The 14,279-nt window shown below is 41.5% G+C and overlaps 1 protein-coding gene across 2 annotated transcripts in view; it reads right to left on the bottom strand.

Moving 5' to 3' along the window:
- HECW1 (HECT, C2 and WW domain containing E3 ubiquitin protein ligase 1) overlaps positions 1 to 14,279 on the bottom strand; it is a 189,723-nt gene that overhangs the window by 151,786 nt on the left and 23,658 nt on the right. The gene's annotated exons all lie outside the window — the stretch shown is intronic.

Below are 14,279 nucleotides of genomic sequence, written 5' to 3'. Positions count from 1 at the left end.
TATTATGGTGTCCAGAGCAGAGTTGGTCAATGAAAAATTACTACTATTGTGACCTTTGTTTAGTGCTTACATTGAGCCAGGCACAGTACTTAACCATGGGGTAGTTACAAGATAATCTAGTTGGACATAGTCGCTGTCCCACATGGGGATCACAGTCTAAGAAGGAGGGAGAATTTCACAAAAGGGGAAATGAAGAAAGTCAAAGGTCCATGGAAAATTGGCTGTTCCAACTCAGTGAAGCTAATGGTTTCCTGAGCAGCTACACAATTAGAAACCTTCTCACAGATGTGCTTTCCACCGGCCATGAACTGGGTTCAAATTACTGCATATCACCAACTGCTTGAAACTATAGATGGAAAGTAATCACAAGTACCAGGGTTGGTAAAACATGGTAGAACCACCTCATTACAGCAAAAACCTTAAATTAATATTGTGACTTCATCCCAAGGCTAAAGTTTGTGAAATAATATTAGAACCCCAGCCCAGTCCCAGCCCCTGTCCTCCGGCAGGTATATGTTTAATTCTTTCCAAGCCCTAGGTTTTGAAGATCTCTAGAAAGGAAATGTCACAACCTCTGTAGTACCCTATTTCAGTGTTCAATCACTCAGAGACTTAAATTCTTCTTTTTTTCAGTCAATCAAATTTATTGAGCACTTACTTTATGCAGAGGACTATACTTTGCACATGGGGAGTACAATATAACGAAAGACACATTCCCTGCCCACAATGAACTTACAATTTAGAGAGGGAGACAGCATTAAAATAAATAAAATTTAAAAATAAATAATAACTGATCTATATAAATAAATTTTTTGTATACTGTCCAACCAACATCTCTCCTGCTTTAATTTAAAACCATTTCCCCATTTTGGTCCTCAAAGACCAAAATGACCTCTAGATCTCTAGACTGTAAACTCCTTGTGGGCAGGTAATGTGTCTGCCAACTCTGTTATATTTACTCTCCCAAGTGTTTAGTACAGTGCTCTGCCCACAGTAGGCGCTCAATAAATACAATTGATTGATTGACTGCCCCATATTCTCTTCTTACTCTTGGAGAATATAAAGCAGATGATCCCTTGAATGAATGAGTTAATGATGTTTATATTTCGATAATTCCATTTATTCTGTTGGTATCGCTACCTCCCCTCCCACCATCCCCTCCCCACAGCACTTGTGTATGTTTGTACATATTCATTACTCTATTAATACTTAGTCCAATGCTCTGCACACAGTAAGCGCTCAGTAAATACGATTGAATGAATGAGTTAATGCTGTTTGTATTTCTGTAATTCTGTTTATTCTGATGGTATTGATGCCTGTCTTCTTGTTTTGTTTTGTTGTCTGTCTCCCCCATCTAGACTGTGAGCCCGTTGTTGGGAAGGGATTGTCCCTATCTGTTGCCGAATTGTACTTTCCAAGCGCTTAGTACAGTGCTCTGCACACAGTAAGCACTCAATAAATATGATTGAATGAATGAATGAATGAATCCCTTTCATTTCTTTTTTAATATCTTAAACCATTCCAGTTTCCTTCACCTTTCGAGACACAGTCCATTTCCCATTCTTAAGCCCTTTCATCTGGACTCCCTTAAGTTTCTCTCTAATCTTCTTTATAGTCCCTTGACCAAACTGGGCATTCTAATCTAATGCCAGTGCATGGCACAGTGGAAGGATTATTTTCTTACTCTTACATGGCACGTTCCTGTTGCTTCCCCTTAATACAGTGTTGACTTTAGCAGTGTTACAATGCTGACTCAGATTCAATTTCTGGTCAATAAAACAAATTTTTTTTTCTGCTATATTTAATGAGTATTTTCCATCCTACATCTTTGTGTGGGTTTTTTTTTTTTTGCCCTTAAATAAACCGATTAAGGACATAAGAAATTCCTTTTCTGAGGCAGACCAGTGATCCATCCTACCCAAGGATCAGTTTGTCAGTTGGCCTACTTGACATTTATCCTAAGAGTTGGGGATGGATCATCCAACACCCTCAGTTCCCACTTCCACTATTTTATCACTCTCAGTAGAAATCCATTATGTACCTCTCTCATCTCTGGATTTATCCAACCTCTTTTGGATTTCCTTTGGTAACAAATCTGATATATTTCCTGCTAAGTGAAGAAATGTTTCCTTTTACCTGTTTGAACCTACCACATTTAATCTGGAGTGCTTATCCTTTGTCCTTTTATTATGGAATTCAGAATGTTAATCACTTTCTTTTTTTACTGTATTTGTTAAGCACTTACTATGCGCCAGAACAACCAAAATAAAAATCATGATCCCAGCCTTGGCAGAGCTAAGGTAAAAGTGGCCAAGATCTATTGGGTGCCTCAGTTGAACCTCATATCAACCAAAAGAAGGAGAGAAAATTAGCAGGGGAGATGGAATTGGAAGAAGTAACAAAAATTTTCTACCTTTTATCTTTTTTAAGCAAGGGAAGTGACCTTTTTGGAAGAAAGATGGTCAGAGGCAACAGGAATTTAGCAGGATCTAGATTGTGAATGTATTCACTACCTCGCTAGAAGCAGATCAGTGTTGTATTTGGCTGCTGTTCGAGGGTTAAGAGCAAAGAAGCCAAAGGGAAAAATATGTTTAAAATGACATGATCAATTAACCACAATTACACAATTAGCTAAAGAAAAACCAAACCATAATTTAATTTTCCCTCGACAGCACACTATGTGATAAATGCTAGAGGCTTTCACAAAAGAGGCCTCAGGGGACAGGAAGAACTCTTAGAACAGTGCTTTGCACATAGTAAGTGCTTAATAAATGCCATTAAAAAAGAAGACATTCCACTTTATCTCACTGCTGATTCAGTCTCTGTTGCAATTTAGCAGATTTTTTTCCCCTTCAGATAACCAGTTATCCTATGAAACACCGAAGATGTAAAAAGCAAGGTATTCTGGGATTCGATACACTTCACCTGCTGAACTGATGCATATTCCTAACAGAATATCCTATCAATCATATTTATTGAGTACTTACTGTTTGCGGAGCATTGTACTAAGCACTTGGGAGAGTGCAATATAACAACAGAGTTGGTGGACACATTCCCTGCTTACAGTGAGCTTATGGTATATATTTGGGATCTATTTGGATATGAGGGCAGAGGTGAAATTTTAAAGATGTCTTCAGGTCTCACCTACAGTATGCAAAACGAATACAGACAGTTGCTTAAAAATGTGGATGCCTTGTGAATTTAGTACGTTTCCCCTTTGACACACAGGGAATTACTTATGTTCCAAAACCAGCCCAAACACCACCACCAAGCCCTTTAGGTAAGAAAAAAATTACACTGTAGACCAGTCATCACCACCTGTCTCCCCTTGCTTCTTCCCACTCCACTATTCCTAGGAATTTTCTTGATCCTTGTATGTCCCATACACGGAGGGCTCCTCCACCTCCGTCGCCCCAGACCTCTCTCAACCTACTCACTGTTTTTATCTGTTTTGTAAACCAGGGATGGGCACGGATCATGTCTTTGTCTTTCTCTGTACCTCTCAACAGTACTCACTATAGTGAAGAGTGGTAAAATGCTTCAGTTAAGCACCTAACATTGAATCATCGACAGATTCCAACAATTCAGATTTCTAAAAATGGACATAGATATCAAAACATCAACCATCAGTCAGCTCTCCCGGGGAATTCCCCGCTTCCCTAGAACTCTCTCTCGGCAGTCTATTACTCCGTCTCCCCTTTCCAACCCAATCTTCCCTAGGATACGTGGGGGGAAGGAGGTAGGATAATTGGTTTTAGGAGCTGCTGATGACTTAATCTTGAGGCTTTTCAAATGTCAATATTTGACCTATAAATGTTTAGCTTTCAGTGATTTGTTATACCACAGTATAGTGCTTTGCACAGAGGGCTTACAATGTTTTCTCTTGGGTGATTAAAAATGACAATAACAATCTGATATCTGTTAAACATTTACTGTGTGCCAAGCATTATACTAAGTGCTGGAGTAAATACAAGATAATCAGATCAGATACAGTCCCTGTCCAATGTGGAGCTCACTGCCTAAGGAGGAGGAGAATGGGTATTTTATAGATGAGGAAACTGAGGGACAGAGAAGTTAAGTGTTTCACCCAAGATGACAAGCAACCTAGTAACAGACCTGGGATTAGAACCCAGATCGTCTGATTTCTAGGCCCAGGATCTTTCCACTGAGACATGCTGCTTCTCAGTTTGCCAGTAGTATATCAGACAGGGGATATATTGGATTTAGGCTTTGTTATTTTGCATTGCTTACAATAAAACAGAGTGGTAAATGTCCCCAGAAATCTTTCAATCCATTCTTCTAATGATTTAAAAGTGGAGACTTGGTTTCTTACATTCATTCAATCGTACTGAGTGCTCACTGTGTAACAAGACCTGTACCAAGTGTTTGAAAATTGACACATTCCCTGCCCACAAAGAGCTTACAGTCTAGAGTGGGAGACAGAAATTAATATAAATAAATAAAAGATATGTACATAAGTGCTGTGGGGCTGGGAAGGGAGATAAAAAAGGGAACAAGTCAGGATGACGCAGAAGGGAGTGGGAGAAAAGAAAGGAGGGCTTAGTCAGGGAAGCCCTGTTTAGGTACCTCCTTATTTTTGTTGTATTTCCTCACCTTGCTCCATGGACAAAGACAAGTGCGTTATATGCCTAAATTTGATGTGATTGCCTCATCTTTTTATATTTCACTGAAAGGTCGCCATGGCAGACGGCTTGTGGAAGGGAAAGCATTTCAGGATCAGAGAAACATAACAGAAAAGGGGAAGACTGAGAAATGTGTGGAAAATGTTTCAGAATGTCACTCCCCCAAACTGCTCACCCCCTAACAAGGAAAATGGTGAAGTCCTTCAATCCATCACAGGGCAGAGTTGAACAAAAACAACATACCAACCACTGTGGATAACAAACGCAATACTGTGATAGTGGGCAATTTATAAAGGTGTAGGATGGAAGGATTGTCAGTCTTGTCTGCCACCCACCATTACACCTCAATGTAAATCGGGGATGGTGTCTGATTTGATTATCTTGTACGTACCCCAGTGTGTGACACACAGTAAGTGCTTAATAAATCTCATCAGTAACACTATGCTTAGATCCGAAGGACATATAGCTCCCAAGGCAAGGATCGACAGGACCAATAGATCAGTGTGGCCTACTGGAAAGAGTATAGCCCTAGGAGTTAGAGGACCTGGACTCTAATCCTGGCTCTGCCATGTCCCTGCTGTGTGACCTTGGGCAAGTCACTTAACTGCTCTGGGCTTCAGTTCCCACATCTGCAAAATGGGGATTCAATACTTCCCTCTGTCAGACTGTGAACCCCTGGGATCTTATTATCATGTATCTAACCCAGAACTTAGTATCGTGCATGGCACATAGTAAGCATTTAACAAATATTACCAGTATTATTATTGTTGTTGCTGTTATTATTATAGACCAGGGGAACAAATTGTAAAAGCAATTTTAACAGGCTTAACGCCTGAGTAGGAAGCACCCATAATAGCCAAGACTAAGAGGACCTGGCTGTTCTTCAATAGGTAATTATGCAGGCTCAGAAACAGCCAAGAAAATTGCCATGGAGGGATAAGAAGCTAACAAGAAAGCCTGTTGTATGAACCCAGAATTCTACAGAGATTTGAAGAGGAGATGGGAAAGCCAGAATAACTAGAAATTAGACCAAATCTGTAAAGGAGAGGCAAAGGTTTAGCTAGCTTGTGAAGAGACAAGGCAGAATTTTTCAGAAGCTGGAAAGGAACATGAGATAAAAAGGTAACAGGAAAAATTTGTCATTTATATTGTGCACAAGAGTGGAGCTAGGGAAAACATCACCCTCCCAGGAGATTGGAAGGGAAAACAGATAAAAGATGACTGTGAAAAAGCAGAGGGTTTCATCATTTCATTTTTCTTTCTTTATCTCTGTTTTTAAGAAAAAAGATCAACTGTGAACAAGTCCCACTTGGAATGGCTGGTTTGAAAGCCAAATTAGAAAAGAGGAAGAGTGATAAGAATGGGTTTAAAGAATTGGATGAATGCAAATCAGCAGGGCGTAACACCTATTCCAGAATCCTTATGGACAACTGAATGTGGCTGTAGAGTCACTAACTACCACTCCTGAGGCCTCAAGAGGAAAAGAAGTTCTCAGGGAGTGGGAGAAAAATATTGAGCCCATCTTTGAAACAGAGCAAAAAGAAGTCCCAGGTAATTACAAACCATTAGATAGTATGGCATATGTTATGGAATCAATTTGCAACTCCATAAAGATTTAAAGCTGCAGACACAACCAATATGGCTTTGCAAAGACCAAATTCAGCAAATTTAATTGTGCTTATTATGATTAAGTGACAGATTATTCTGTCAATTCTTGGGTTTCACTGAAGTGAAAAACCAAGATGCTTTGTAAAATTTACCAATGGACACTACCAACATGTTTTCTCAAGAGCTTTTTCTTTCCTTTTGGTTTTCAGTTTGTGGGATCGACAAAACACTCAGCCAGTGATGATGCTGGTGAAACAGTTTCTGACTTTCCAAAGTTTGAGAGACTAATAACCTATAATCTGAAATTAAGTATCTTTCTGGGTGTCCAAGATTTGACCAATGCCCAGTGATAATCTGATAAAATATGATAAAATAAAATCAAAAACTGTAAACTTGTTGTGGTCAGGAAACATGTTTATCAACTCTATTATTGGAGAAGCAGTGTAGCTCAGTGGAAACAGCCTGGGCTTGGGAGTCAGAGGTCGTGAGTTCTAATCCCAGCTCCACCACTTGTCTAATAATGATGGCATTTATTAGGCACTTACTATGTGCAAAGCATTGTTCTTTCTAAGCACTGGGTACTGTTCTAAGTGCTGGGATAATAATTATGGTATTTGTTAAGCACCATGTGCCAAGCACTATTCTAAGTGCTGGGATAGATACAAGGTTATTAGGTTGTCCCACTTGGGGCTCACAGTCTTGATCCCCATTTTACAGATGAGGTCACTGAGGCCCAGAGAAGTTAAGTGGCTTGCCCAAAGTCACACAGCTGTCAAGTGGCAGAGCCGGTATTAGAACCCATGACCTCTGACTCCCAAGCCTGTGCTCTTTCCACTAAGCCACGCTGTCTGCTGTGTGACTTGGGGCAAGTCACTTAACTTCTCTGTGCCTCAGTTACCTCATCTGTGAAATGGGGATTAAGACTGTGAGCCCCACGTGGGACAACCTGATCACCTTGTATCTCCCCCAGGGCTTAGAACAGTGCTTGGCACATTGTAAGTGCTTAACTAATACCATTATTATTATTATTCTATTGTAATCAATCAATCAATCATATTTATTGAGCGCTTACTGTGTGCACAGCACTGTACTAAGTGCTTGGGAAGTACAAATTGGCAACATATAGAGACAGTCCCTACCCAACAGTGGGCTCACAGTCTAAAAGTCTATTGTACTCTCTATTGTACTCTCCCAAGTGTTGAGTATGGTGTTCTGCACCAATAAATGCCATTGGTGATGAAAATGAAAAGAAAATTAAAAAATTAAAAATCCCAGTGACTGCAAATTTTGGTAACTCTCTTCATCTGATAACTTTCCATTAACCTAAATTATAATTTCTCCTTCATGAAATATTTTAACATAATCATTGTTTTCAAGGAGTAGTCACAATGTGTCCTCAAAACAGTCTTGTTACCTGTTCAGAACTGTCCAGAGCCAATGAAGGTTTGAGCTATTTGCCTGGCTATAGACTGGACAGTCCAGTTTTCGGCTGGTCTGCCCTTGTCCAGTACCATTATGGCACTAGATCACTTTTTGACTGGCATTTCTACACCTGAGCTCCCCACCTAAGTAGTTTTGAAATACCAAATTACGTATCATCGCAGCTTGAGTCACAGAACAAATTAGTTATGAATGATAGGGACAATATGTGAAAATGGAGGATTTGATCAGCAACTTCATTTTTCTGTACATTAAATGCCAAGATGGAGTCAGGAGACCTGGGTTCTAATCCTGGATCTGCCATTTGTGCCTGTTGCTTGACCTGTGACAAGTTATTTAATTACTTTGTGCCTCATTTCCTCATGGGGATTAAATACCTTGTCTCTCTCTCCTTTAGACTCTGAGTTCCTTGTGGGACAGGGACTGTGTCTGCACTTGCAAGCACTTTAAAAGAGTGCTAAACAAATTCCACAATTATTATTATCAAACATTACAACATAGACCTCTGCAAAATACTAAAAATATCACATCACATTACCATTTTGTAAGAGTACAGCTAAAAAATGTTGATGTGAACTGTATTTAAAATGTGGACTCAGAGAAAGAAAAGGATGGATGAGAAGAATGCAACTTAAAAGAGTTTCTCCTTGCAAGGCTCCTACTTAGGTACCCAGAGATCAGGCTTATCACCTTCTCAGCAGGGGTGCATTGGTGATTCACACTTAGTTTGTGATTCAGTGCTAGAAATCAATCACTGGTAATTACTGAGCACTTACTGTGTGCAGCACTCTGTACTAAGCCCTGAATGGTGTTTGTAGACATGTTTCCACTCCACCAGGAGTTCACAGTCAACAGTCAAGACATTAAAATAAATAATGGAGATGTACCTAAATGCTGTGGGCTGTGGGTGGGATGAATAGCAAGTGGTTAAAGGGTACAAATCCAGTGCTCTCTCCACTCCGCCAAGCTGCTCCTCATCCTACCAGTCCCCATGATTCTTTTCCATGGTCAAAGGTGAAGCCACAAAGTCAGGCTAAATAGGAGCAGCGCTCTCCTGAACCACCACTTGGCTGCAGAAATCCCCGGCTTATCATCATCAGAACCCCAATCCTTGATCAAAAGGATGCAGAAATGACATTTTCAATATGCCAGCAATCATTTATAATAAATATGGTGAGCTCAGTGTAGTTAGTTGAAACTCTGTGCGCTACAGGTATTATCAGGAAACTGGGCCTCGTCTAGATGTCAGTCTGCTTATCCAGAAATCAAATCTCTTAAGTGTATACACTCTGGAGAGTGAAAAATCTAACTGTAACCGCACACTTTTGAAAGAGGTGCCTAACCATAGAAAATGCTCTGTTCAAAAAATCCTTACTCCAAACAGCTCATTCATCACATCTTGTAAGGGGCCTTCCCCAGTTAAGCCCCCCTTTTCTCGTCTCACCCTCCTTCTGTGTCATCCATGCACCTCAATCTGGACCTTTGGACACCTGGTATTTCCCCTTCCCCCAACCCCACAGCACTTACATACATATCTTTATATATTATTTATTTGTATTGTCTCCCCTTCTAGACTGTAAGCTTGTTATGGGCAGGTAACATGTACTCTCCCAAGTGCTTAGTATGGTGCTCTGCGTATAGTAAGCACTCACTAAATGCAGTTGACTTGATGCATATGAGAACAAAGAGAAATATTTCCGATACAATTTCTCTGTCCAGGTTCCTGTCTTTCCACAGCGAAGTACCAGCTGAGCCTTCTACAAGCAGAAGAGTAAAGGCCACTTGAACTCTGGGGATGCAATTACACATCTTAAAGTGAAACGTACTGCGAGACAGGAAATATGTCAACTGACTTCAAGCCAGGCCATTAATTTAACTCAGTGCTAAATATGGATAGTCAATGAAAACTTCTTTCTTTGACTGCTGTAGATGGTGATGGAGAGCGATGATTAGAGTTTCAACTCAGCCCTCACTTTCTAAGAGGGGTGTGTAGAGTCATAGAGGTTCATTTCGAGCTTTATAAGGCAAGTGTGTGTGTAGGGGGGTGATCTGTTGTGCAAGAAAAGGGTTAAAGTTGAGATGCCCCTCACCGGGGACCGTTTCTATGGGAACTGACTCTCCAGGATAATGATGGGATTGGGTATAGAGAGCTGAGGACCCTGGAGAGGATACTGAAGCAGACTTGTTGGCACCAACTGGAAACTGACTAGGCACTCTGCTGGAATGGAGAGGAGCTCACACCCTGAAAGCTGACGTGAATTTTTTGACAGATTTGAATGAACATGCCCAGTGTATGTAACCCAGCAATCACTGCTGATCCCTTCCCCACATCCCCTCTCTGGCCTGGAACACGCTCCCTTTTCATATCTGGCAATTACACTTCCCACCTTCAAAGCCATGTTGAAGGCATACCTCCTCTGAGAGGCCTTCCCTGACTAAGCCCTTATTTCCTCTTCTCTCACTCCCTTCCGCGTCACTCGGTCACTTGAATTTGCACCCATTATTCATGTCCTCCTCAGTCCCACAGCACCTATGTATATATCCGTAATTTATTTGTTTATATTAATGTCTGTTTCTCCCTTTAGGCTTTAAGCTCAGTGTGATCAGGGAACAGGTCTACCAACCCTGTTACATTGTACTCTCCAAAGCTGTTAATAGAGTTCACTCATTCATTCAATCATATTTATTGAGCACTTACTGTGTGCAGAACACTATACTAAGCCCTCGGGACAGTACAATATAACAATAAACTGACACATTCCCTGCCCATAACGGGCACCCAGTAAGCAGTTAATATGAGTGATTGGGTCTGTTCCCTTTAACCACTTTGATATTCATCCCTCCCCCAACCCTGCAGCACTTAGGTCCCTATCCATCTGTGATTTATTTAATGTTTATCTCCCCTCTAGTCCATAAGCCCCTTCTGGGCAAGGATCATCTATATCTATTCTTTTGTATTATGCTCTCCCAAGTGCTCAGTACAGTGCTTTGCAAACAGTAAGCACTCAATAAATACCATAAATTGCTCCTTCCCCAAGGCTAGTTTTGGGCCACTTCTCATTAGCTGCCACACATCAGCTATCAGGATGATGGCAGCAGGGAAATCTTATAGCATCTGAAATGCTCCTGCAGTCATTAGAAGATAGCCCTAGAGGTGGCTGCCAGATGTCCATATTCATTTACCTAAAAGAGTGGATGAGGGGAGGGAGGGAAAACCGTGGAAACTCTTCCCTCCCTTGCACACCTTCCAATAGAACAGTTTTTGAAGAGAGAATTTTGTAATTATAGCTCCTTGGTAAAATGGAATCTAAAGCCTTCATTTAGCCTGCCTTAGCAATGTTTTATTTTTAGCTTTTCACTTGCGATCACTGTAACGCAGCAGTGATTTTAACTCTGCCATTGCAAGTGGGGATTTGGAGAGTCTCTAGAATTCTCAGCAATTGGATTTTTTTGGTAAAATCGTCCAGCTGCAATCGAGGTTGGGGAAATGGGGATGGAGCATCTGCTTACCCGCTTATACTCCCCACCCCAACGTAAAACAACACATGCAAACTCTTCCTGCAACACACACACACACACACACACACACACACACACACACACACACACACACACACACACACTCTTCCCCAGGGACACACGCCCAACAATACACCCACTCATTAAGCAACACACTCTCACTCGACTACACACATATACATCCACAGGAAAATGCTCACTGAAACAGAAAAAGTCTCTACTATGGGGGGGGGAAAAAGAAACCAGTCTCTTCCTGCAACTGTCAGTCAGTCAATCATCTTTACTGAGCACTTACCGCGTGTGCAGAGCACTGTACTAAGTGCTTGGGAGAGTACAATGTAACAACAGACACATTCCCTATCTACAGTGAATTCAGTCTAGAGGGGGAGATGGGCATTAATATAAATAAATTACACATATGTACACAAGTGCTGTAGGGCTTGGGGAGGGGAGGGAAGTACACTCTTCATTTCATCTCCTACTTTCTTCTAGACTGTAAGCTCATTGGTGGGCTGGGAATGTGTCTGTTTATTGTTATACTGTACTCTCCCAAGTGCTTAGTAAAGTGCTTTGCACACAGTAAGTGCTCAATAAATACGACTGAATGAATGAATGAATGAATGAAAAGACAGGACACTGTCCTATCACCAGCTCCCCCAGAGTTCTTGCCTTTACCCCAAGTCCCAAAATAGGAAAAAGAATGAGAATAAGAATTTTATGTGGAATTTTTAACCATGTGCCAAGCACTAACCGCGAGGGTAGATATAAAATAATCAGGTTGGACACAGGTCCTGTCCTACACAGGCCTCCCAGACTAAGTAGAAGGCAGAAGAGATATTCAGCCTCCATTTTACAGAAGAGGTACAGAGACATCAAGTGACTTGCCAAAGGTCACCCAGCAGGCATGTGGCGGAGCGAGGAATAGAACCGAGGTCCTCTGACTCCCAAGCCTGTGCTCTTTCCACTAGGCCATGCTGCCGTAAGAGTCAGTGCAGTAGGAGACACTAAGGACACTAAATGGTCCCTGCACCATTAATGTTGTAACTGAAAGCTACCACAACAGAGTTGGTTTCTAGTCTTACCTGCTTCTACCAGGGCTGGCCCAGCCAAGGGTAAAAAATGTCCCCAGGAACTGGGGCGATGATGGAAGCTAGCTATCACTCTTCTACTTCTGTGTTCTCATTCTAGCTTTTGCAACAAGACCAGAAAGAAGCAGCTCAGAGCCTGGAGAAGCGGGTCCGAAGCGCAAACCCAGCCGTGATGGCTATGGCCGTAGCAGTAATAATAGTTATTGAATAACCACCGGGTGCAATACACTGTCCTAAGCAGTTGGGAAGTTCAAAACAAGGAAATGACTGACCGTTCTAATCAATTAAATTGGACTTTTCTGTCTGCAAAGGATATTTCCGAAGTGCTTTGCAACTGAAAATGAGTTAAGATGTTGGCATTTTTCATGAAATACCTTCACAACCACATACTTGCACTTACTCTAGGGAAAACTAACTGTTGGATTCTAATTGGCATGCCAAGAGAATGTACTATGCTAGTCTCAGTTTCACATCAAATATTCATGGGAACACATTCTCCCCCGTTCTTTCCCTGAATTGAACAGTATTTCTTTCTCTGAGTGAATATGGCTTCTTTAACCCTTATTTCTGTTTTACAAGTGGAACCTTCCATTTCTCCTCTTCCCCATACAATTTATTTTCAATGTAATTTTACCCCGGAGTTAAGTTGGATGTGTTCCCACTGTGAATTTTATTTGAGGAGCATCAATTGTCACAAGGGTCAATCATAAAACAATCGGGACCTTGCTTAAATGAAAACAAAGAAACAAACAAAAAAACACCCTGGCCCACAACCTCGTCCTAACAATAAAGCCAAAGAACTTCAACATGGCATCCTAATACCCCGATGGGTGAATGTTAGATTCTGGAGAATGAAGACATGGCACCAGGTCATGAATATTAGGATAAGAATCTGCATGGTTTAGTGGATAGAGCACAGGCTTGGGAGTCAGAAGGTCATGGGTTCTAATCCTGGCTCCACCACTCGTCTGTTGTGTGGCTTCTTCTTCTCTGTGCCTCAGCCACCTCATCTGTAAAATGGGGATTAAGACTGGGAGCCCCGTGTGGGACACAGACTGTGTCCAACCTGATTAGCTTGTATGTACCCCCCAGTGCTTACTACAGTGCCTGGCACATAGTAAGCGCTTAAATACCATTAAAAAAAAGTGGTGTGCTGAGAGAAACTCTGAGGGGAATGCACCCCATGAGCCAATTGGTTCAATACTCTTAGAGGAGCTGGATTTTGGCCAGTAAGACAGAAAGCTCTACCCCCTTGGGGCAGAGCAAAGTTCTGGTGGGTGTTGAGCAGAAGTGTGGCCTTCTAGGAGTTATTCTTCTCCCTCCAAACTACATCTGGGATAAAAAAGGAAGCCGAGGGTGGGCTAATCTAGCATAATCTGTGGCTCAATTCAGACTCAACCCAGTATCCGAGGATTCTCCCAAACAGCCAAATCTAGACCATCCTAGCTGGTCAGACTGACTTCTAGGTGCACGAGTGGGTAATCAGTCTCAAAAACCTTCAAGAGCTGTAAATAGTTACTTTGCAACCGTCTTCGGTATTCTGTGTAAGGATCTCTCTCTTTATCAGTGTTACTAACTAAATTATAGCTTTAATTCTATTTGTTCTGACGATTTTGACACCTGTCTGCACGTTTTGTTTTGTTGTCTGTCTCCCCCTTCTAGATTGTGAGCCCATTGTTGGGTAGGGACTGCCTCTATATGCTGCCGACTTGTACTTCCCAAGCGCTTAGTACAGTGCTATGCACACAGTAAGCTCTCAATAAATACGATTGAATGAACGAACGAACGAATGAATGAATGAATGAATGAATGAAATCCTGATGGCTTATCTTGGCCTGTGAGGAAGTGTAGTTCAATCAAGACTGCTGGGGCCCATACCGTGGATTTCTAGTGGGAGCCCTTAGGCCCAAATCCACATTTGGTGATGGTGAATTCCAGGAAGTCAGTAACTTTAGTCCTCATTTAGCCTAGACTGAGGCCA

Source organism: Tachyglossus aculeatus, chromosome 18, assembly GCF_015852505.1.
Source record: "Tachyglossus aculeatus isolate mTacAcu1 chromosome 18, mTacAcu1.pri, whole genome shotgun sequence".
Lineage (NCBI taxonomy): Eukaryota > Metazoa > Chordata > Mammalia > Monotremata > Tachyglossidae > Tachyglossus > Tachyglossus aculeatus.
This window is presented reverse-complemented; position numbering and strand designations above follow the sequence as displayed.